Genomic DNA, 18,631 nt, shown 5'->3' on the forward strand with positions numbered 1-18,631 from the left:
CAAAGGAAAAGCATCAGAAATAAAGCATAAAGGGAATCGACAAAGAACTTTACACAATAAATAATGCATATTGATGAATCATCTTTGTGCTGGTCTCTGCAGTGTCCCTTTGTTGTCTGGGTGAGGTCACCGTGGAGAGTCAGCATCTGGAGCTTGGAGAATAAGCTGGTGCTTGTTTCTCTGTGAACTCATTTCTGTGGGTGCCCCGTGACCTAATTTCTTTATTTCTTTGCGTTTAGCCAGCCTTTCTGTTTTCTGAAGCGTAAGAGTTAAAGTATTTATCTTTTGGTCGTCAAGCCTGAGTGTACATGGCAACAGTAGCTCATTGCCTCCTGTTGATAAAACTGCAGCAGGAAAGCAGCGCCCCTCTAGCCTGCTGGAGAGATTGATGAGGGCTGGGGAGCTGGGAGTCCTTCATCTTCTAGCAGAACCTCGGACTCCTTGGGTTTTCTGCATCTCGTGCAGGGACTGTTCGAGCAGCAGCAGCCCTGCTAGCCTCTCAGGAGAGATATTTGAATAAATGCTTTGAACTCATGTAGTATATTTTATCTGTGAGGACGGGGGTACATAGTTCACCCTGACATCCTGTGTATTTCAAATTACTATCGATAAGCACTAAGCTGACATTTTTTTTGGAGGATAGTTTTCCAGTAGCTTAAAATAACATTTTAGATGCTCTTTTGTAATAGCTATGTGAAATTGGTCCAAGCATTATCCTTCTTTTCATAAGGGATGGAAGCCGTGGCCCCAAAGGAAAACGCCTTTAAAGGAGATGGGCTCATCACTGCTTCACACAGTTTAAACACCCTTTCATTTCAGAATGGTATGTTTGCATTCCTAAACCCACTTAATAACTGCTAATGTATTTTAAACGAGCAGGGTGGCCATTATTGTGCTTTTTTTGCAGAGACAGAAATTGAGGACACGGAGGGTGTCTGTGATAGGAAAGCCCAGCAGACCATATATCTTGTAATTCCTCTTTCAGCCAGGAAGCAGAAGGTGGTGGAATGGATAATTGAGTTAAACACACACACACACACACACACACACACACACACACACACACACACACTCCCTCTAACACAGATGAGGCAGTTCCTGGGAAGACAAAGCTCCTGCTGGAAAACATTTTCAGGAAGCCTTGTATCTGTCCACGAGACTCTGAAGGCGGTTAGGAAAGGAGATGCCGTCATGAGAGCGTGCTGAAATAATGGCAGGACTCACCCAAGAGATGGAGGGGGAGCTTTGGGGCTTCAGCTCCTGGAACAGAGAAAGTCATTCCAGATGTAATGGGAGCAGACTCGGGGTGAGCTGCTGTTATCTTGGTCACAGTGGAGCCAGGTGCCTTGTAGGTATTATTATTTTTTGGTATTCCCTTTCTCTCTATATATGGTTAGAGCAAATTTTATGTTCTTTTGTAAGCTTCACTGTCCTTAGAATAATTTTGTATGTTTAAAAAGTAATTTAAACTCATTATAGAAACCTTGGAAAATAAACAAAAGCGTAAAAGCCATTATATTTATCACGTTATCCCCCGGTACTTAGCATTTTGTGCTTGTAACATAAAGGTGCTTCAGTAAATATTTATTGACTGAGTGAAATGAATTCACAAACCCAACCAGAGATTCACATCTGGTATTCAGTGTGAAATGAAAGTAATTTTGTGTTTTACTTAAAACACGGAGTTCCCGTCGTGGCGCAGGGGTTAATGAATCCGACTAGGAACCATGAGATTGCAGGTTCCATCCCTGGCCTTGCTCAGTGGGTGAAGGATCTGGCGTTGCCGTGAGCTGTGGTGTAGGTCGCAGATGTGGCTTGGATCCCACGTTGCTGTGGCTCTGGTGTAGGCCGGCGGCTACAGCTCCGATTGGACCCCTAGCCTGGGAACCTCCATATGCACGGGAGCGGCCCTAGAAAAAAGCAAAAAGACAAAACAAAAACAAAACATATACACCTCGCTCTCTATACATAGACATTGACTATACTCTGTGTGTACATGTAGCTGTATGACATGTCGTGTGTCTTTTCACATGTGTGTGTATAGATGTGCATGTCAGACGTACATCCACAAAGGATCACTAGACTGACCTGATACTCCTTGCTCACTGTTGAGCCTCGCCACCCTCTTCCTCACTATGGTAACCTGGACGGGCAAGAAGAGAGGCTCAGGGAGTTTACATACACGAACCAAAGAAATACTGGTAACATGTGATTGACTCAGGATTTAGCAGCTCTTGGGAGTTCCCGTCATGGTGCAGCAGAAATGAATCTGACTAGCATCCATGAGGATGCAGGTTCCATCCCTGGCCTCACTCAGTGGGTTAAGGATCCAGCATTGCCGAGAGCTATGGTGCAGGTCGCAGATGAGGCTTGGATCCCTCATGGCTGTAGCTGTGGTGTAGGCCAGCGGCTACAGCTCTGATTCAACCCCTAGCCTGGGAACCTCCATATGCCGCGGGTGTAGCCCAAAAAAGCCCCCCCCCCCAATTTCAGCTCTTATTTACATAAAAGTTCAAGCTCTGAATTACTGTCTCAAATATTCTGAATTAGCTTTAATAGTAAAACATTGCAGTCATTTTATCTTATTTTTCTGTCAAACATCATTTTCTAACATTTTGATACTTTCTGATTGCATAAATGGACCACATCTTACTGGAAAATTCTACCATTTAGGACATTCTGGTTTGCTTCCTGTTACATCTGTTAGGTCTCTCAGCAATGGGTCTCTGTCCAGAGGGAAGGGCTCTGGCTGCCATTTCTGTAAATGGACCCCTTCATAGGAATTCATAGATTTAGGTATTTTGTACAGTTCATCCGAATATGCAATGGGATAGCTGGCTGTGTTTTTATTGCTGATATTTTGCCCAAAGACATGACATGGGTATGAGAAGACAGTGCCAAAGGAGGTTAAAATAAGTGATTATTGCATTGTTTTTTGGCAGCTTCAGTGGGAGAAGTGTGGAATTGATGAAGCTCAGAGTACTTCTCTTTCTCTCATACCCATGTCCAATATTTAATGACACCTTTAGCATATATTCTGACTCTAACTCACATCCATACATATCTCTGCATAGTAGGAGATATGTATGGAGAGATGCTTTGCCAGGAATTGGTTTACATGATTGTGGGGGCTGATTAGTCAAGTTGGAACTCTGCAGAGCAAGCCTTGGGAAAATCTGAAGCTGCTTTCCATGAGGGTTTTTCCTTCTCCTTCAGGGAAGCCTCAGACCTATTCACAGGGCCCTTCGACTGGTTAAATTTGGCCCATCCAGACTATCCTAACTAATACCCTTTACTTAAAGTCAGTAGATCAAGTGGATCCATCAAAAAGATCCTCCCGCCCATCAACACCTTGGTCCAAGCCGCCATCACCTGTCACCTGGGTGGCACTACGCTGATTGATCTTTCTGATTCTACAGCTAGACCTCTACCGTCCGTTCTCCTTTCAATTGGCCACAGTATCTTAATGATCTGACACCATTTTGCCCTCAATTTCCTCCTTGGGCGATTTTGCTGTTTCTTGCATATGCCCAGTATACCCTTCATCAGAGCTTCCACACTTGCTGTTCCCTCTGGTGTCATCTTTCTTCAGGGCGGCACATGGCTGACTCCCTTGCTTAATTGAGGTCTCAGCTCAAAGTCACACCTCCTTGAAGTCATGAGCAGTATTAACATGACGATGAGGGATGTGCCCTCAAGCCACACAGTTTCTGAATTTGAAATAACGGTGCCTCTTTCTAGGTGTGCCCTTGGACAGGATGCTAAGCTGCCTGGTGTGTGTTTCCTCATCTATAAAATGAGGAAAATAATGGCAGACTTACCTTATATACCTGTGAGGATTACATGTGTTCATATGTATAAAGCGGGCTCCTAGAAGCTTGTCTTTCTTCCCAGGCCACCCCACTGCTCCAGCCCCCACGCCCGGCTTTGTTGTTTTCATCGCACTTCTTTATCATATTGTGGTCTAAGAGTCCTGTAAAGTGGTGTTTGTTTTCTCGACTAGTTCTCCATGAGGGCAAGGATTTTGTTTTGTTTATTGTTCTCTCCTTACTGCATAGAGCAGTTCCTGGTACGCTGTACGCATTCAGTGACTATTTGTTGAGTGTATGACTGAATAACAGTCTGCCAAATGGATGCTGTTAATTATAGGCAAACTCTGTTACATCCTTTTTTTTTTTTTTTCTGTTTAAGCAGCTGTAATGCTTCTGTTTTACTTAGTCTTTCTAATATAATTGTTAAAATCTAGCATTCCACTTAGTGATCGCAGCTGCTGATCTTCCGGCCATTGGGAACCCTCAGGTTCCAACAGATGCTGTGCTGGTTTTGCTTTCTGCATCTATACAGTTACCCACCAAACCGCATGTTCCATCCCACCTCCCTAGAGTGGACATTAGCCTTCCTTTTTGAAAATATGGTTTGCAATTCTTCTAAACGGTAACCTTTCTCAAAGCCTGTTCCAGTCAGCACTGTTATTCTGTAGATTATTGTTCTGGGCTCTTTAATTTTAAATTTGATATTTTGGACCTTTTGAGGGCTCCTGTGTTATGGAATTGCTTTTTTTCCTTTTCTTTTTTTGTGGTCTTCATAGGTGAAGCACATTGAGGACAATGTCAGTGTTTCGTGCACATGGTATTGCTGCTGCTCCTTAGATCATAAATTCTCACTAACTGCTTCTCCGTCGACTTGGCTCCAGTCCCTGACCTTCCAGGTCTTGCTGTGTGACTTTGAGCCGTGTGTCCCGGGAGACTCTAAAACACAGTCACAGAAGAAAAAACTAAATCGTATATGTCATTTTATTTCTCATCTGTCTGTAAATTTGGGTCTTCCCTTTATTATTTCGGGAGTGTAAGTACGTATGTAGCCGCAAAATGATAATCTGTGTTATTTATACCTTGTAGAGTTATTATTCTTATAATGTATCATCTAAACTTTTCAGACAACACTTTTGAGAGTAAAATAAAAGTTTTAAATAGTTAAATTTTAGGACCCATTCTCTTTGCTTTATTTCAATAATATTAAATTCCAAGTTTCCAAAACATCTAAAGCTGCAGCTTATAAGATTGCCCATTTGACAGGATATACTTGCCAAATTTATTATTATTATTTTTTCGTCTTTTTGTTGTTGTTGTTGTTGCTATTTCTTGGGCCGCTCCCGCGGCATATGGAGGTTCCCAGGCCAGGGGTTGAATCGGAGCTGTGGCCACCGGCCTACGCCAGAGCCACAGCAACGCGGGATCCGAGCCGCGTCTGCAACCTACACCACAGCTCACGGCAACGCCGGATCGTTAACCCACTGAGCAAGGGCAGGGACCGAACCTGCCACCTCATGGTTCCTAGTGGGATTCGTTAACCACTGCGCCACGACGGGAACTCCAAAATTATTATTATTATTATTTTTTTGTCTTTTTATACTTGCCAAATTTAAACACATGAATGGGAGTTCCCATCATGACTCAGCGGAAACGAATATGACTAGCATCCATGAGGATGAAGGTTCGATCCCTGGCCTCGCTGAGTGGGTTAAAGCTCTGGTGTTGCCATGAGCTGTGGTGTGGGTCGAAGATGTGGCTCAGGTCCCACATTGCTGTGGCTGTGGTGTAGGCTGGCAGCTATAGCCCGATTTGTCCCCTAGCCTGGGAACTTCCATATGCCATGGGTGTGGTCCTAAAAAGACAATAAATAAATTAATACATTAATGATATGTGATAAATGCCAAATTTAAATACATTTCCGGTCTATAGGCTTCTTAATTTATTAAAAACATCATCTTTATGAAGATCCTGTGATCCACTAAAATTTCTGAGTTATGGCTGCAAAATCAAGTAATATTTTCTTCAAAAGAAAATTTTACTGAATTTATAGCACCTGTAATGACAACGGATGTTTTACCTTCCACCAGATACATTTCCCAAAGCTTAAATTTGATGCCGATAACTGGATGGAAAAATAGGACACTTATTGACACATATCAACAAATAATTTTGTATTTAAAATATTTGATGGTCCTGATATAAATGAAAGCAGCCACTTTACTTTTTATGTGTATGAAAGTATTTGCTTTTATAAATTAATTAATTAATTTTTTGGGCTGTGCCCACAGCATGTGGGAGTTCCCAGGCCTGGGATCAAACCTGTGCCACAGAAGTGACCTGAGCCACTGCAGTGACCACACCAGATCCTTAGCCCACTGTGCCACAGGAGAACTCCCCAGAAAATATTTGGAGTCAAATTAAGGAAAATTAATTTAGGAGGACAGTTCCCTGATCTAAATGAAAAGCTGAGTTCTTTGCAGCTGGATGAGGTTGGGCCTCTTTGGCATTATCTTCTCAACGTAGGAACCGGCCTCGCAATAGATGCTGGTGTTTCTTTAGCAAGTCTGTGTTTTCCCATTTTCCTGTGTTTGTTGAGATCTAGACACTGTATCCATTTGACATCGAGTCTCATGATTTTTAGAGCTCCTTTTGGAGCTCATTGGTGTCAAACGTTTATTTCAAACCAAACAAAAAGCATTAATATATATTACTGAAATAAAATAGTCTTACACAACAAATGACAAAAACCTCTATAGCAAGAGCGTCAGACTGTTCTGTCTTCACAGACTCACTTCACATAACGTAACTTAGAATTGCCTAACCTGTAATTCCCCTTGCTCCCCACCGCCCTCATCTGCAAAAGGCTTTGTGCTCCCAGGAACAGTGGTGCAAGTTACCTCTCCAGGGGACCCGCAGGAGCCGGTGTCGTACTCTCCTGCCATCACTGCCTGAGACCTGACGGACAACTCACTGTCCCTAGTGCCCTGTCAGGGAGCATTGAGTGTTACTGAGTGCCCTGCACGCTGTCCTTGGGAGGGAGGTGGTGATTACCCTGTGTCTGTAAAGTGCTGGGAAAAGAGAGGTTACAGCCAGGTGCCTTGCAGCTGGGGGCAGCACGCGTTTCAGCGAACCCTCTCTTTTCCTGCACCTGGAACTCAGACATTTCATTTGCAGGTTCCGGCAGAAGCTGAGAGGACACAGTGCAGCTCTACCCAATCCAGCTTAGCTCGTGAGGGTGCAAGTATTAAAGTAATACCTTATTAAAATATGAAAAGTCCGGGACAAATGCCAAACCAGACAGGATGAAACAATATGCAGGAACAGCAGGGATAAACTGGGACACATGGTTACTCTTATTTATGAGGATAAAACCCTACAGAGGAAAATTCTGTATTGAACTACAAATGAATTGCCGATAAATGATAGTAGCTATTATTTTGGCCTAACTAGAAGCTCAAGTTTGGAGAATCATTTATTTCTCAAGTCCAGATAGCATCATTATTTTCAGTAAAAGTCCAAGTAATTTAAACATTTTATACCATTTATTTATTTATTTATTCCATGTACGCATCAAGTATTTTCTTTATAGAAACACTGGATTTTCTACAGAGAAAAGCAAAAAGAGCTATCTTCAAGACTACTGTTTTTTTTTTAACACTTTGAGGGTACCTCATGCCTGGATTGAGTAGGAATGAAGTTTCTCCTTAGAAAAAAATATGCCCATACATGTATCCACAATCATTGCAAGATGTCTCTGATTCCATAGGTGCAGGGTGTGGGTCTCTTTGTCAAGGACTTAAACTTATTTGCATGTATGCAGATGAAGACCATGCTAGGCGGTATGTGAAAATAGGTGTATTGGGGTTCTCCAGATAAACAGAACCAATAGCGTTCCTCTCTCTCTTTCCCCTATCTATCTATATCTATCGAGATTGGTTATAGGAATTGGCTCACGTGGTTCATGCAGTTCCTAAGACTGAGGAGGCTCACATCTGCCCCTGCAGGGGGGAGACCCAGGACAGCTGGTGCTGTAACTTACTCTGAGTGACAACCAGTGGAGCTGGTGCTGGAAGGTCTGGAGGTCAAAAGCCGGAGAACCGGGAGCTCTGATGTCCCAGAGCAGAAGAAGGATGTCCTAGCTCAGTGGGAAGGGAATGGGCCCTCCCTTCTCCTTTTCGCTCCCTTCAGGGCCTCAGTGGATTGGATGGTGTCCACCCACACGGATGAGGGTGGCCCTCTTGACCAGTCTTCTGACTCCAATGCTGATCTCATCCTGAAACACCCTCCCAGGCACAGCCAGAAATAATGTTTTATCAGGTATCTGAACATCCCTGAGCCCAGTCAAGGTGACACGTAAAATTAACCATCGCAATTAATATCTCAGAAAGTGGTACATAGCCTTTTGTTTTTATTAAAGCACAGGTTAGTGTGAAAAGTAAAGCCAGCATCTTTGAAGTCAGTGTGAGTAAAACAAAGACCATGACCTGATCACCCGATGAAAGGGGTTTCTGTCCGTTTTCTCCAATATAAAACTACTGTTCTTCCGTAATCTGTTTATTAGAGGCAATTCACTAAGTCCAGCCCATGGCCACAGGGAACACGATCCAGGTGTACCTCGTGGGTGGAGGGGCATCAAAGATTGTGCGGATTTGGGTTAAAAACACGCCAGTAATTATTAACTATTTTGTTGGAGATGCTTGGAAGCTGTGCCTGCCCTCTCTTTCTTCTAAAAGTTTTACCCACTAGTTTTGGCATTCTTCCACGGAGATCTGTGCCTGCAGTGGTTATAACTGTTGTGTTCGAACGGTGATTCTGCACATCTTTCATTCCTTCTACGTTTGTTATCCGGAGTTTCTTCGGTAAAGAAGATCGTCTCTTTGCCACTGTTTATTTATTCGATCATTTATCAATCAGTACAGACTAATGAATATTTATTTTATTGTTTAGGTTATAATCCAGTAGTATCAATATGTGCTATTACAGTCGTTCCAGCTTTGGCCACTGTAGGCTCTTTCAGGTGACTGCTATTCTTCATGATATATATATATTTTTTTTTTCTTGTTTTGTTTAAGCACTTCCTTATTTCCTGGCACTATTGGACGCCCCAGTCTCATTGTGTGTATTTCCTGACTCAGTTCAAAGTCAGCTATTTCTCCAAAGAGCCTGGGCTCCTTTGATGGTATTTAGAAATTAAGATGTGGGCACTAGATGGTTCATTATTACTACTTGGGCATCATGATTCTAGGCTCAGTTGGTGAACAGATCTAGGAAGGAAGTCATCTTTCTTTCTTTCCTTTTTAGGCCAGCACCTAACAGCATATGGAAGTTCTCAGGCTAGGGATTGAATCAGAGCTGTAGCTGCCAGCCTACGCCACAGCCACAGCCATACGGATCCAAGCCGCATCTGTGACCTACACCACAGCTCACGGCAATACTGGGTCCCCGACCCACTGAGCGAGGCCAGGGATGGAACTCAAATCCTCATGGATACTTGTCTGATTCATTTCCACTGAGCCACAGCAGGAGCTCCCTAACTCATTTTTATTTCTATGCCTTATCTATAAACCTGAGTTTATGTCTATACTGTAATCTACATTCTTGCCTTTCCCCTTACTTTTTTGTAACTTCTTCCTGGACTAGTGAGAAACCTGATTCCCATGATATACAAATTATGTACTTGTTTAATCCTAGCATGCATATAAAGTAGTTTCAGAATTGCTAGCCTGTATTCCTATGAGAAACAAAGCTTGCCATTAGAGTACAATGTTTGCATGGCAGTTCTTTTTGTCTTTAATCTTCAATGGCCAGTCACAACACTGTTTTCCAAAGTTATGTAGGTCAGTTCATTTTTTTCTCCAACATCTCCAGTGAGGATATGCTGTACTTGTAATGCAGTGTATTCGTTTTCTCTTGCTATGTTAAGTTATCACAATCTAGTGGTTGAAAAAGAATACGCATTTATGAGCTCAGAGCTGGGTAGGTTAGCGGTCCAGGTGGGCTCCCGTGGGCTTGCAAGGCAGACAGGAAGATGCTGGACTCTTGTCTGGAAGCTCTGTGGGAGAACCTACTTCCATGCTCCTTCTGCTTCTGGGCAGATGCCAGTTCCTCACGGCTGTCGGACTGAAGTCTTCATTTCCTTGCTGGCTTTCAGCTGAGTTCACTCTCAGCTCCTAGAAGTTACTTTCTGGTCCTTGGACGTAGCTTCCGCAGACTTCAAAGCCAGGAATGATCCACTGCCTCAGAGTCAGCCCACGGTCCCTCTTCTGCCTACAGTTTAACTTCTGCTATGAGCTGGAAAAAACTCTGTGTTTTAAACCACTTGTGTGATTAGATTAGATCCATCTGGAAAAATCTGTTTTTTGATGAACTGAAAGTCAGTTGGTTAGTAGTTTTAGTTCTATCTGAAAAATCCTATTTGACATGTAATGTGACATAATCATGGCTGTGAGATCTTGGTCACAGGAATTAGGGCAGGAAGTCTAGGAATCATTTTATTTTATTTTATTTTATTTTTTTGTCTTTTTGCCTTTTCTAGGGCTGCTCCCTCGGCATATGGAGGTTCGAATCAGAGCCTCAGCCACTGGCCTACGCCAGAGACACAGCAACGCAGGATCCGAGCCGCATCTGCAACCTACACCACAGCTCACGGCAACACCGAATCGTCAACCCACTGAGCAAGGGCAGGGACCGAACCCGCAACCTCATGGTTCCTAGTCGGATTCGTTAACCCCTGCGCCACGACGGGAACTCCCAGGAACCATTTTAAAATTCTGTTTACAGCATCTAGTTAAGTTCATTTTTCACCATCTACATTCTATTTTGGGAGCCCCTGATATTCAGATTGATTTTTTAAAGTTTGGGAGGTGTCGGATATGTCTACTTCCTTGATTGTGGTGATGTTATCATAAGTGTTTGCATATGTCCAGACCCATCAAACTGTACACATTAAATACATGCAGTTCCTTGTGCATCATTTATATATCAGTTAAGCTAAAAAAAAGAATGTTTGCATATGGTTACATTCGTTCTTGGTGGTGAAGAAAGGCAGAGGTTTGTGTATCTATCAACAAAGTACCATGCAGATCGGTTTCATCACTCTAACATCCCTTGTGTGCTCCCTTTGTAGATTCTCCCTCCTCCCACAACAACCCGTTGGCAACCACAGATCCAAATCTGTTTACCTTCCAGAGAGTCTATGTTTTCTAGAATGTCCCATGAGTGGTATCATACAGTATGTGGGATTTTAGAGTTGGTTTCTTTCACTTGGCCAAATGCATGTAAGATTCAGCCATGTTGCACGAATCAAGAGTCCTCTCCTGGTGTTCCCGTCGTGGCGCAGTGGTTAACAAAGTCAACTAGGAACCTTGAGGTTGCAGGTTTGATCCCTGGCTTTGCTCAGTGGGTTAAGGATCCAGCGTTGCCATGAGCTGTGGCGTAGGTCACAGACACGGCTTGGATCCAGCATTGCTGTGGCTGTGGGGTAGGCTGGCGGCTGCAGCTTCGATTGGAGCTGGCATATGCCACGGGAAACCTACATATGCCACGGGATCGGCCCTAGGAAAAGCAAAAAGACAAAAATAAGAGTACCCTCCTTTTTATTGCTCCATGGGATCCATTGTATGGATGTACCAGGCCTAATTCTTTAACCAAAGTGCTAAAATAACACTATGATGTTTGTGAAAAGGACAGGATTCACTTTATAGCATTATCTGTAGCAGCAAAGGAATTCATCTTTATCTTTTTATGGAAGTAAACTTTCATAAATAGCTTTTGGTAGGTAATAAGGGATACACATTCGCAAATGGTTGTGAGTGTGGGTATTTGTGTAATTGACTTCTATGTCAAATTGACTTCTATAAAATACACATGAGTCCTGCTGACACCTCCCACTGGACTTAAAGGGAGTATCTCTAGCCTGGAAAAGGAGGAAGTCAGATTTTAATCCTCTCTGCATAAAGCCTTCTACAGCTGGTCTCATGTATTTCTTGAATGGCCGTAGGGATGCCCAATGTTTTTGATGGTAGAAGCTCAGTAAAAATTGCAAATATTTACTTAATGGCTGTATAGCAGAGAAAGGACACTTTATAATCTTTGGGCGATGCCTTTGAAGAATATCACTTAAATTAAAAATTAATCGTGACATCCTCTAAGAGAAAAAAAATTTGAAAACGAGAAATTAAACCCTTAAAAGATCATATTTTCCTTCAACTTCATAATTTTAATTCACATCCTTTAATTCTACTAATTTAAGGAACACATTGCAAAAGGTGGAATGTTTTCCATGAAAAAGATTGAAAAAGGAGAAAATTTCAACTTATTGAAAATGCATAATTTATGTACTGTTTGAATAAAAATGCTCTTTGTTCCAAACCCTATTCTTGTCTTCATACAAGGGACTGACTAGAATAATGCATCTTATACAATTGCTTCACTCAAATATATTGGCAGACCAAACATGTCATTAAAATGATCCCTCAGATGTTATGTATGCTTTAAAAATGTATGTTTATGTAAAAGAAGAAGACAAAGCAACATAATGGAATATTACCTTAGTGGAACTATCTTACGGATTTGAGTGTAGTGCTTTTCATTGTGATGATTTTTAAAGCCTTTGCATTATGTGGGGGTTGAACAAGTATTTCAAAATATAACTCACAGGACAGAATGTAAATAGGAATTGTAAAGAGGTGTTCATGATCGAGGGCAACGTAATTTTCAGAAAAGAAAAATACTTCCTTCTCTAAGACACTGATTATTATAATCTTCGCACCGATGTTAGACCATAGGTACAAAACACACTTAGGGGAAATCATTTTGTGATGCATTAATAGCAAGGTTTGCATCGGCTCTTTCTACTCCTGGTTAAGTTCAAGTTGTATTGGCATTCACTTTCTTTTTGGGGACACAAACCCATATGGAGTTAATGTCATGGAGCCCGTGAGTTACAAGTTGTACCTTCAATTCTCTACTCTCAGTTGAAGTAGGGAAATATTCACCTCCTTTAATCAAAATTCCAATAATTACTACAGACTGTGTGAACTCGGAATTATAGTCCCTCTCCATTTGCTTTATTGAGGAATACAGCTCTCACTTTAAACCTTGCTTTTTTTTTTTTCTTTTTTCTTTTTTTGTCTTTTTAGGGCTGCACCTGCGGCATATGGATGTTCCCAGGCTAGGGGTCCAGTCGGAGCTGCAGTCTCCCACCTATGCCAGAGCCACAGCAATGCTGGATCCAAGCCGTGTCTGTGACCTACGCCACAGCTCATGGCAACGCTGGATCCTTAACCTGCTGAGCGAGGCCAGGGATCGAACCCGCATTCTCCTGGATACTAGTCGGGTTCATTACCCACTGAGCCACAACGGGAACTCCAAACCTCACTTTTTTAAAGTGAAGTGAAACAACAGCAAAATATATCCAACCCAAGGCTCTGCAGTTTTAAATGGGAACCATGGGATTGCCTTCTCTCCAGAAGACTTTTTTGGACTCTTTTTAATTGGTTCACCTAAACAGGAACACTAATGATATTCACTTCTTTTGTCTTTAAAATAAAAGAATTTGCTTCTTGGAGTTCCCGTCGTGGCGCAGTGGTTAACGAATCCGACTAGGAACTATGAGGTTGCGGGTTCGATCCCTGCCCTTGCTCATTGCCGTGAGCTGTGGTGTAGGTTGCAGACGCGGCTTGGATCCTGCGTTGCTGTGGCTCTGGCGTAGGCTGGTGGCTACAGCTCCGAATGGACCCCTAGCCTGGGAACCTCCATATGCCACGGGAGCGGCCCAAGAAATGGCAAAAAGACAAAAAAAAAAAAAAAAAAAAGAATTTGCTTCTTAGAAGGCCAGATTTCTGCTCCCCTGTTTATATGCAGGTATATTTATTTTGGGATGTCATCCGGAGAAGAAGGGTAACAGGGAACTTAAAACAGGGAAGGAAGGTGGGCCAGTAAATGGTCTCTCTTTGAGTTGGTTTCCACTTTTTTGGAAGCTGTTTATTTCTTTATTTTTACTTTTGTCCTTTTTTTAGGGCTGCACCCACAGCACATCAAGTTCCCAGGCTAGGAGTCGGATTGGAGCTGTAGCCACTGGCCTACGCCGCAGCCACAGCAACGAGAGGCCTGAGCTGAGTCTGTGCCCTACACCAGAGTTCATGGCAATGCCCCATCCTTAACTCACTGAATGAGGCCAGGGATTGAACCTGCATCCTCATGGTTGCTAGTCAGGTTCATTATCGCTGAGCCACGATGGGAACTCCTGGGGAACTGTTCCAGAATTTCCATCCAGAGGGTAGATTCAGAAACATTTGTCTGTCGGTTCTCGTTCCCACTGGTCAAGGGCTTCCCAGTGGGGCACTAACTGCCCCTTTATCCACATAGTAGGCTGGGGGGATATGAGGGACAAGCTGATTTTTTAAGAGCATCCAGGTGGCTGGAGCCCGGAGGAAAGCGAACAATTAGTAAGGCCAAGTGTTGCCAGATGACACCTGCAGGAAGCCATTGTCTAGCAAGCAATTTCTGCCATAAGATGAGCAGAGAGGGTGCAAAGCAGTGCCCTGGAGGTGGTTTGGGAAGTTTCAAACCGGAACAGACATCTCAATCCCCTGAAGGAGTGACTGCAACAGATGGTGCCTCCTGACAGTCTCTGATTCAGTCGGACTGGGACAGGGTCTGGGTGATGCTTTTTATGCTGGTCAGAGGATCATACTCTGAGAACCTCTGGTTGGGGATCTCCAAGCCTCCAGTTCTTATAAGTTATGATTTTAATAACCAAAGGAGAAAATTACACAGATAGAAGAAAAACATGGAAAAGGACAAGTCCAGGCCAAAACAAAATTCATCGAAGCAACGAAAAAGATAAAAGTTTCACGAGATGTTATTTAGATGTGCTTGTGAACAAAACAGAGCAACTTCGGATAATTAAAACTCATATCTCTAGCATTTAGGTTCTTTTTTATCCCTTTCTCCCTTTTTCCATTCATCTCTTTCTGTTTTTAGTCTCAACTCATTGCTTCAGAGAGAAAAACAAAAGATGGTGCTCATGTTTTCAAATATGTTTTGGGATCGATGTAGGTTTTACATGCTTATATTTTGGTTTGTCTATAACGGTTATAAAGAAAACATATGGAAATATCAATTTTGAAACAAAAGTAACCCTACTTAACTGCAATATTACGACGTGGTTTCGAACGCTCTCATTTGAGTATCAAGCTGTATCTTCCGAATGAAAAATTTAGAAGCTTAAGTCATTTATGGTGGTATAATGTGAATTACAAGAGGAGAGCTTATAGTCCACGTCCTTTGCTGGGTGTCGGGCCTTCACAGCATGCATAATTCATAGAAAAATACAGTATAAAGGCATATGGAGTAACCTTCAAAAATAAATCAAGGAAAACTGGTTACTAATCTGCAGAGGAATTTACCTGGAGGAAGGTAACGAGAAGGAAAACCGTCCATCCCTTCACATGGCTTGACGCCACCCCTGATGAAAGGTACCCAGGGATGCATTTTCCATGTGGACTAGAAAATATTTACGCCCAAATATCTGCCACTCCGAAAGCAGTCAGCCAAACCATGACAAATGAATTGAGCAAAGCAGGTATGAAGTGAAGCCGATACATTTCATCTTGGTTGTGAAGTTCAGCCAGAGGGGGAGGTCTTGGAAGAAGCAGCCGTGGCTGGGAGCATCCGTGTCTGTCACGGAGGGACAAGCCCGTAATCAGGCATTAGGATCGAAATTACCCCACTGTCCATTCTGTCCACGGGCAGCCACAATGCTGTCTAAGTTTCTTGAGAAATGGTAACTCTCCAGATGGTGATGCAAAACAGTGTCCCAAAACCTCACCTTTGTAGGCAAGACTTTTGTTTCGATATGTTCCTAGTTTCTTGTTTACTCTCTGATGAGGTTTATAGACTTTGAGCATGTTTTCTTTGATGCTCATAAAGGGTCTTAGCCTACACGTGACATACGTTTTGCTTGACTTATGCAAATATAACATGGGAAGGAATGTTGAATTTTCAAATTTCAAATTTTCCTATTTACAAATGAGTTTCTATGAAAGCTGATAAATAAGAGAGGCTCCAGGAAGATCGGGTGAGTTGAGGATGAAACCCAAAGTTTATACTATGTCCCAAAGACAGTATCTCCTTTAAGGTAGGATTATGCAGAACATTTGCTTTGGTTTTGATTTGTATGAGACACTCAGGACCTGCTTCTGGTTACCTGTGACACCTGGACAAAAGGAAGGAGTGGATAGAGGAATTGCATAGGTGTGCCCTTCAGAATCCTCTTTGGCCGTAAGGGACAAAGTTAATTGGCGGGCACACATATTTCTGTGTTCACCTGTAGGCGTCTCCATAATTACATCTTATGGGTTGTGTCGAATAAAGAGGTTGAGGGCAAGTGCAAACGAGGCAACTCTATCCACTAACAGAAAGTACATGGAAGTTGGCAATGTTTGTCCCCAAAGGTAGGATTTGGGGACAAAGGTTGGATTTTAAAAGGAATTTTTCTCATTGATCCTAAAGGCTGCTTTATCTCCAGCTTCCCTAAACTTCCATGAATTTGCAGCGATTTGAATTCCATGGAGAAAAGTAGACTGCCATAAAAGCCTTCATGGATTTTAAGAGGAGGCTCATTGTAGAAATTAGAGGTGGTGATTTGCAAAGTGATTTGTTCATTTTAATTGCATTGATTCCGCTCTTGTCAATGAGGTAGACTTCCGGAAAATAAACTCTCGAAAAGAACTTAAGGGAGAGTGGATGCGGATGGTTTCGTGCACTTTACGAGTCAGGCTCTCTCTGGATACCCATCAATTAGAGGTGAAGACAATAAAAGGAAAAATTTGCCCCATCTGGTTCTACATAAAACTCCCCAAGAGCTTTGACAAAAAGTCTTTTCTGCAAAGAGAGGCCAGATCTCTGGAGAGGCATTTGTTTTTCAGGCTCGTTGAAATGCTTTTCCTTTGCAGGGATGTTATTTCAGTAAAGCCAGATGAGATGCACTTGCTATTTTTATAAGTTTTTAAAGGCTTAAGCAGGGCAAATATGTCTTTTCAAGCTGCCTTCTGCAATAAGCCTGATGCTAAGGCGGCTTTATGTCCCATAAAGAGTAACATTAGCCTCATGGAGCTACAGGCGATTTCTGATCATCTCAAGGATGATTCCTTAGTATCAGATTAGTGTAGGGGAAGGCTTGTATTATTTTCCAATTTTTAAAAGCTATTGGCTTAAAATAAATTATATTTTGACCAAAATACTTTTTCTCTATTTGGCCAAGGTAAGCTTTGACAATCTGTATTTTTATAGGGCATAGGGATTCAGGTATTTGGGGAGAATTTTTTTAAAAAATGTAACACAGAGCTATCTCTCATATTTCTGTATCTGGCTCTGAACATTAATGTTATCACTGTATTTTAGTTTTTCCTTCTTTATATGCTATTCCCACCTGGGAGACCTTTGCCATTTCAAATAAACTAAAAGTGAAGTTTATGTTCTTTGTCCAAAACCCAAATTTTTACTACCAGTGTTTCACTTGACTCACAAACTTGTATTCTTGTATATTAAAATTTTTATCTTTGACTGTTGAATAAAATCTCCAGACTGTACTCAGTATCCCTTCAGCCAGATTCTTCTGTGATGACTGTTCCTCTCCTGTCTCCCAGCCCTACATCCAGCTGATCCCCAGTTACCAGCGACAGCCCCATTTCTGGCTTTCTTGCTGCTCTAGCGTCTCCCATCTTTCATCTGTCCTACCCACAGGACCATGGATTTATTGACAAAATAAGTTTTGATGATATAAAGCATTTTTTTTGTTGCAATTTTGAAATGGCTTCCACTCCTTGACGTTAATACCCCAGAGTATAGTTCTCCATAAATTGTTCACAGCCCCCCTCAGTCATCATCCTAATAATTTTTCCCATCCTCTGGGTCATTCTCTTGTGTTGACACATCATACCAGTACTAGAGCCTCTGTCTTTGGGCTTGTCGAAGATGATATTTGTACGTGGATATCTCTGTATTTGCCACCTCTCTTCTCTACAGGCTTACTCTCCATGTTTTTAATTCTGAAGGCTGCCCAAGATGTGATCCTTGGTGACACTGAGTCTCAGAGCCCCTCGAGGATAATGTCAGCTCTGTCCCCAACTTACTGTGTAACTCGGGAGAGCCTCTGTGAGTCTCGCTCTCTTTGCCAAGAGAAGGAGGGAGATCAAGGGGAGATTTTCCAGGTGGATTCCATACTGAGCATCTCACAATTTATGTTGCAGTCAGAAATCTTTTTGTGGTTAACTACATGGGCTCTTCTCACTAGTCACTCTTACCTTTTCCCAAGACTGTTGAGCGTCCAGCTGTTGATGTGCGGTCTCCGTCACTTACTGCCACCGTGAAATGACAGGCTCCTGGGGTTACTGAGCGCAGTCATACTGTGGGCATTTGGGAAGTGTGCAGATCATTAGCTCACGTAAGAACTTTGCCACACAGTTTGGTCGTGTTTTTAATAGCGTTCTGCGTGCCGAGAAATAAAGCATCAATGATTATCATTTCCGATAATGCCTGGCTGGGAAAATGTAAACTTGCATATTGAAAATGTGTGTGTGTGTTTTTTTAACCTTTGGAACGACAAATGCCAAATTTAAATTTCAACATTCCCTTTGAATTAGAGCTCTTTGCCAACCTCTCTTAAGTTTATACCCCCCAGGGAGCTGAATAATAATATGTTGGAAGAGGATTTCTCTCTCTCCACTTCTCTGCCATATTTTGCTTTAAAAAATTCCACCATGCAGCAGTGTCCAATGTGACCATTAAATAAATCTGTAATTAAGGTGACATCG

At 42.4% G+C, this 18,631-nt stretch overlaps 1 protein-coding gene across 1 annotated transcript in view; it reads left to right on the top strand.

Annotated features, from left to right (window-relative positions):
• The first annotated feature begins 1,084 nt into the window (after positions 1–1,084).
• The window catches only part of LOC110261267 (uncharacterized), a 341,592-nt gene continuing 324,045 nt past the window's right edge, over positions 1,085–18,631 (top strand). The window contains exon 1 of the transcript XR_014805424.1: positions 1,085–1,348. The gene's annotated coding sequence lies outside the window, so the exon portion shown is untranslated. The remainder of the gene's footprint in view (positions 1,349–18,631) is intronic.

The sequence above is a fragment of the Sus scrofa genome, chromosome 6, assembly GCF_054392235.1.
Source record: "Sus scrofa isolate SSC_HxYL_T2T_F1_AM1 chromosome 6, Sscrofa_HxYL_maternal_Yorkshire_Landrace_v2.0, whole genome shotgun sequence".
Classification (NCBI taxonomy): Eukaryota; Metazoa; Chordata; class Mammalia; order Artiodactyla; family Suidae; genus Sus; species Sus scrofa.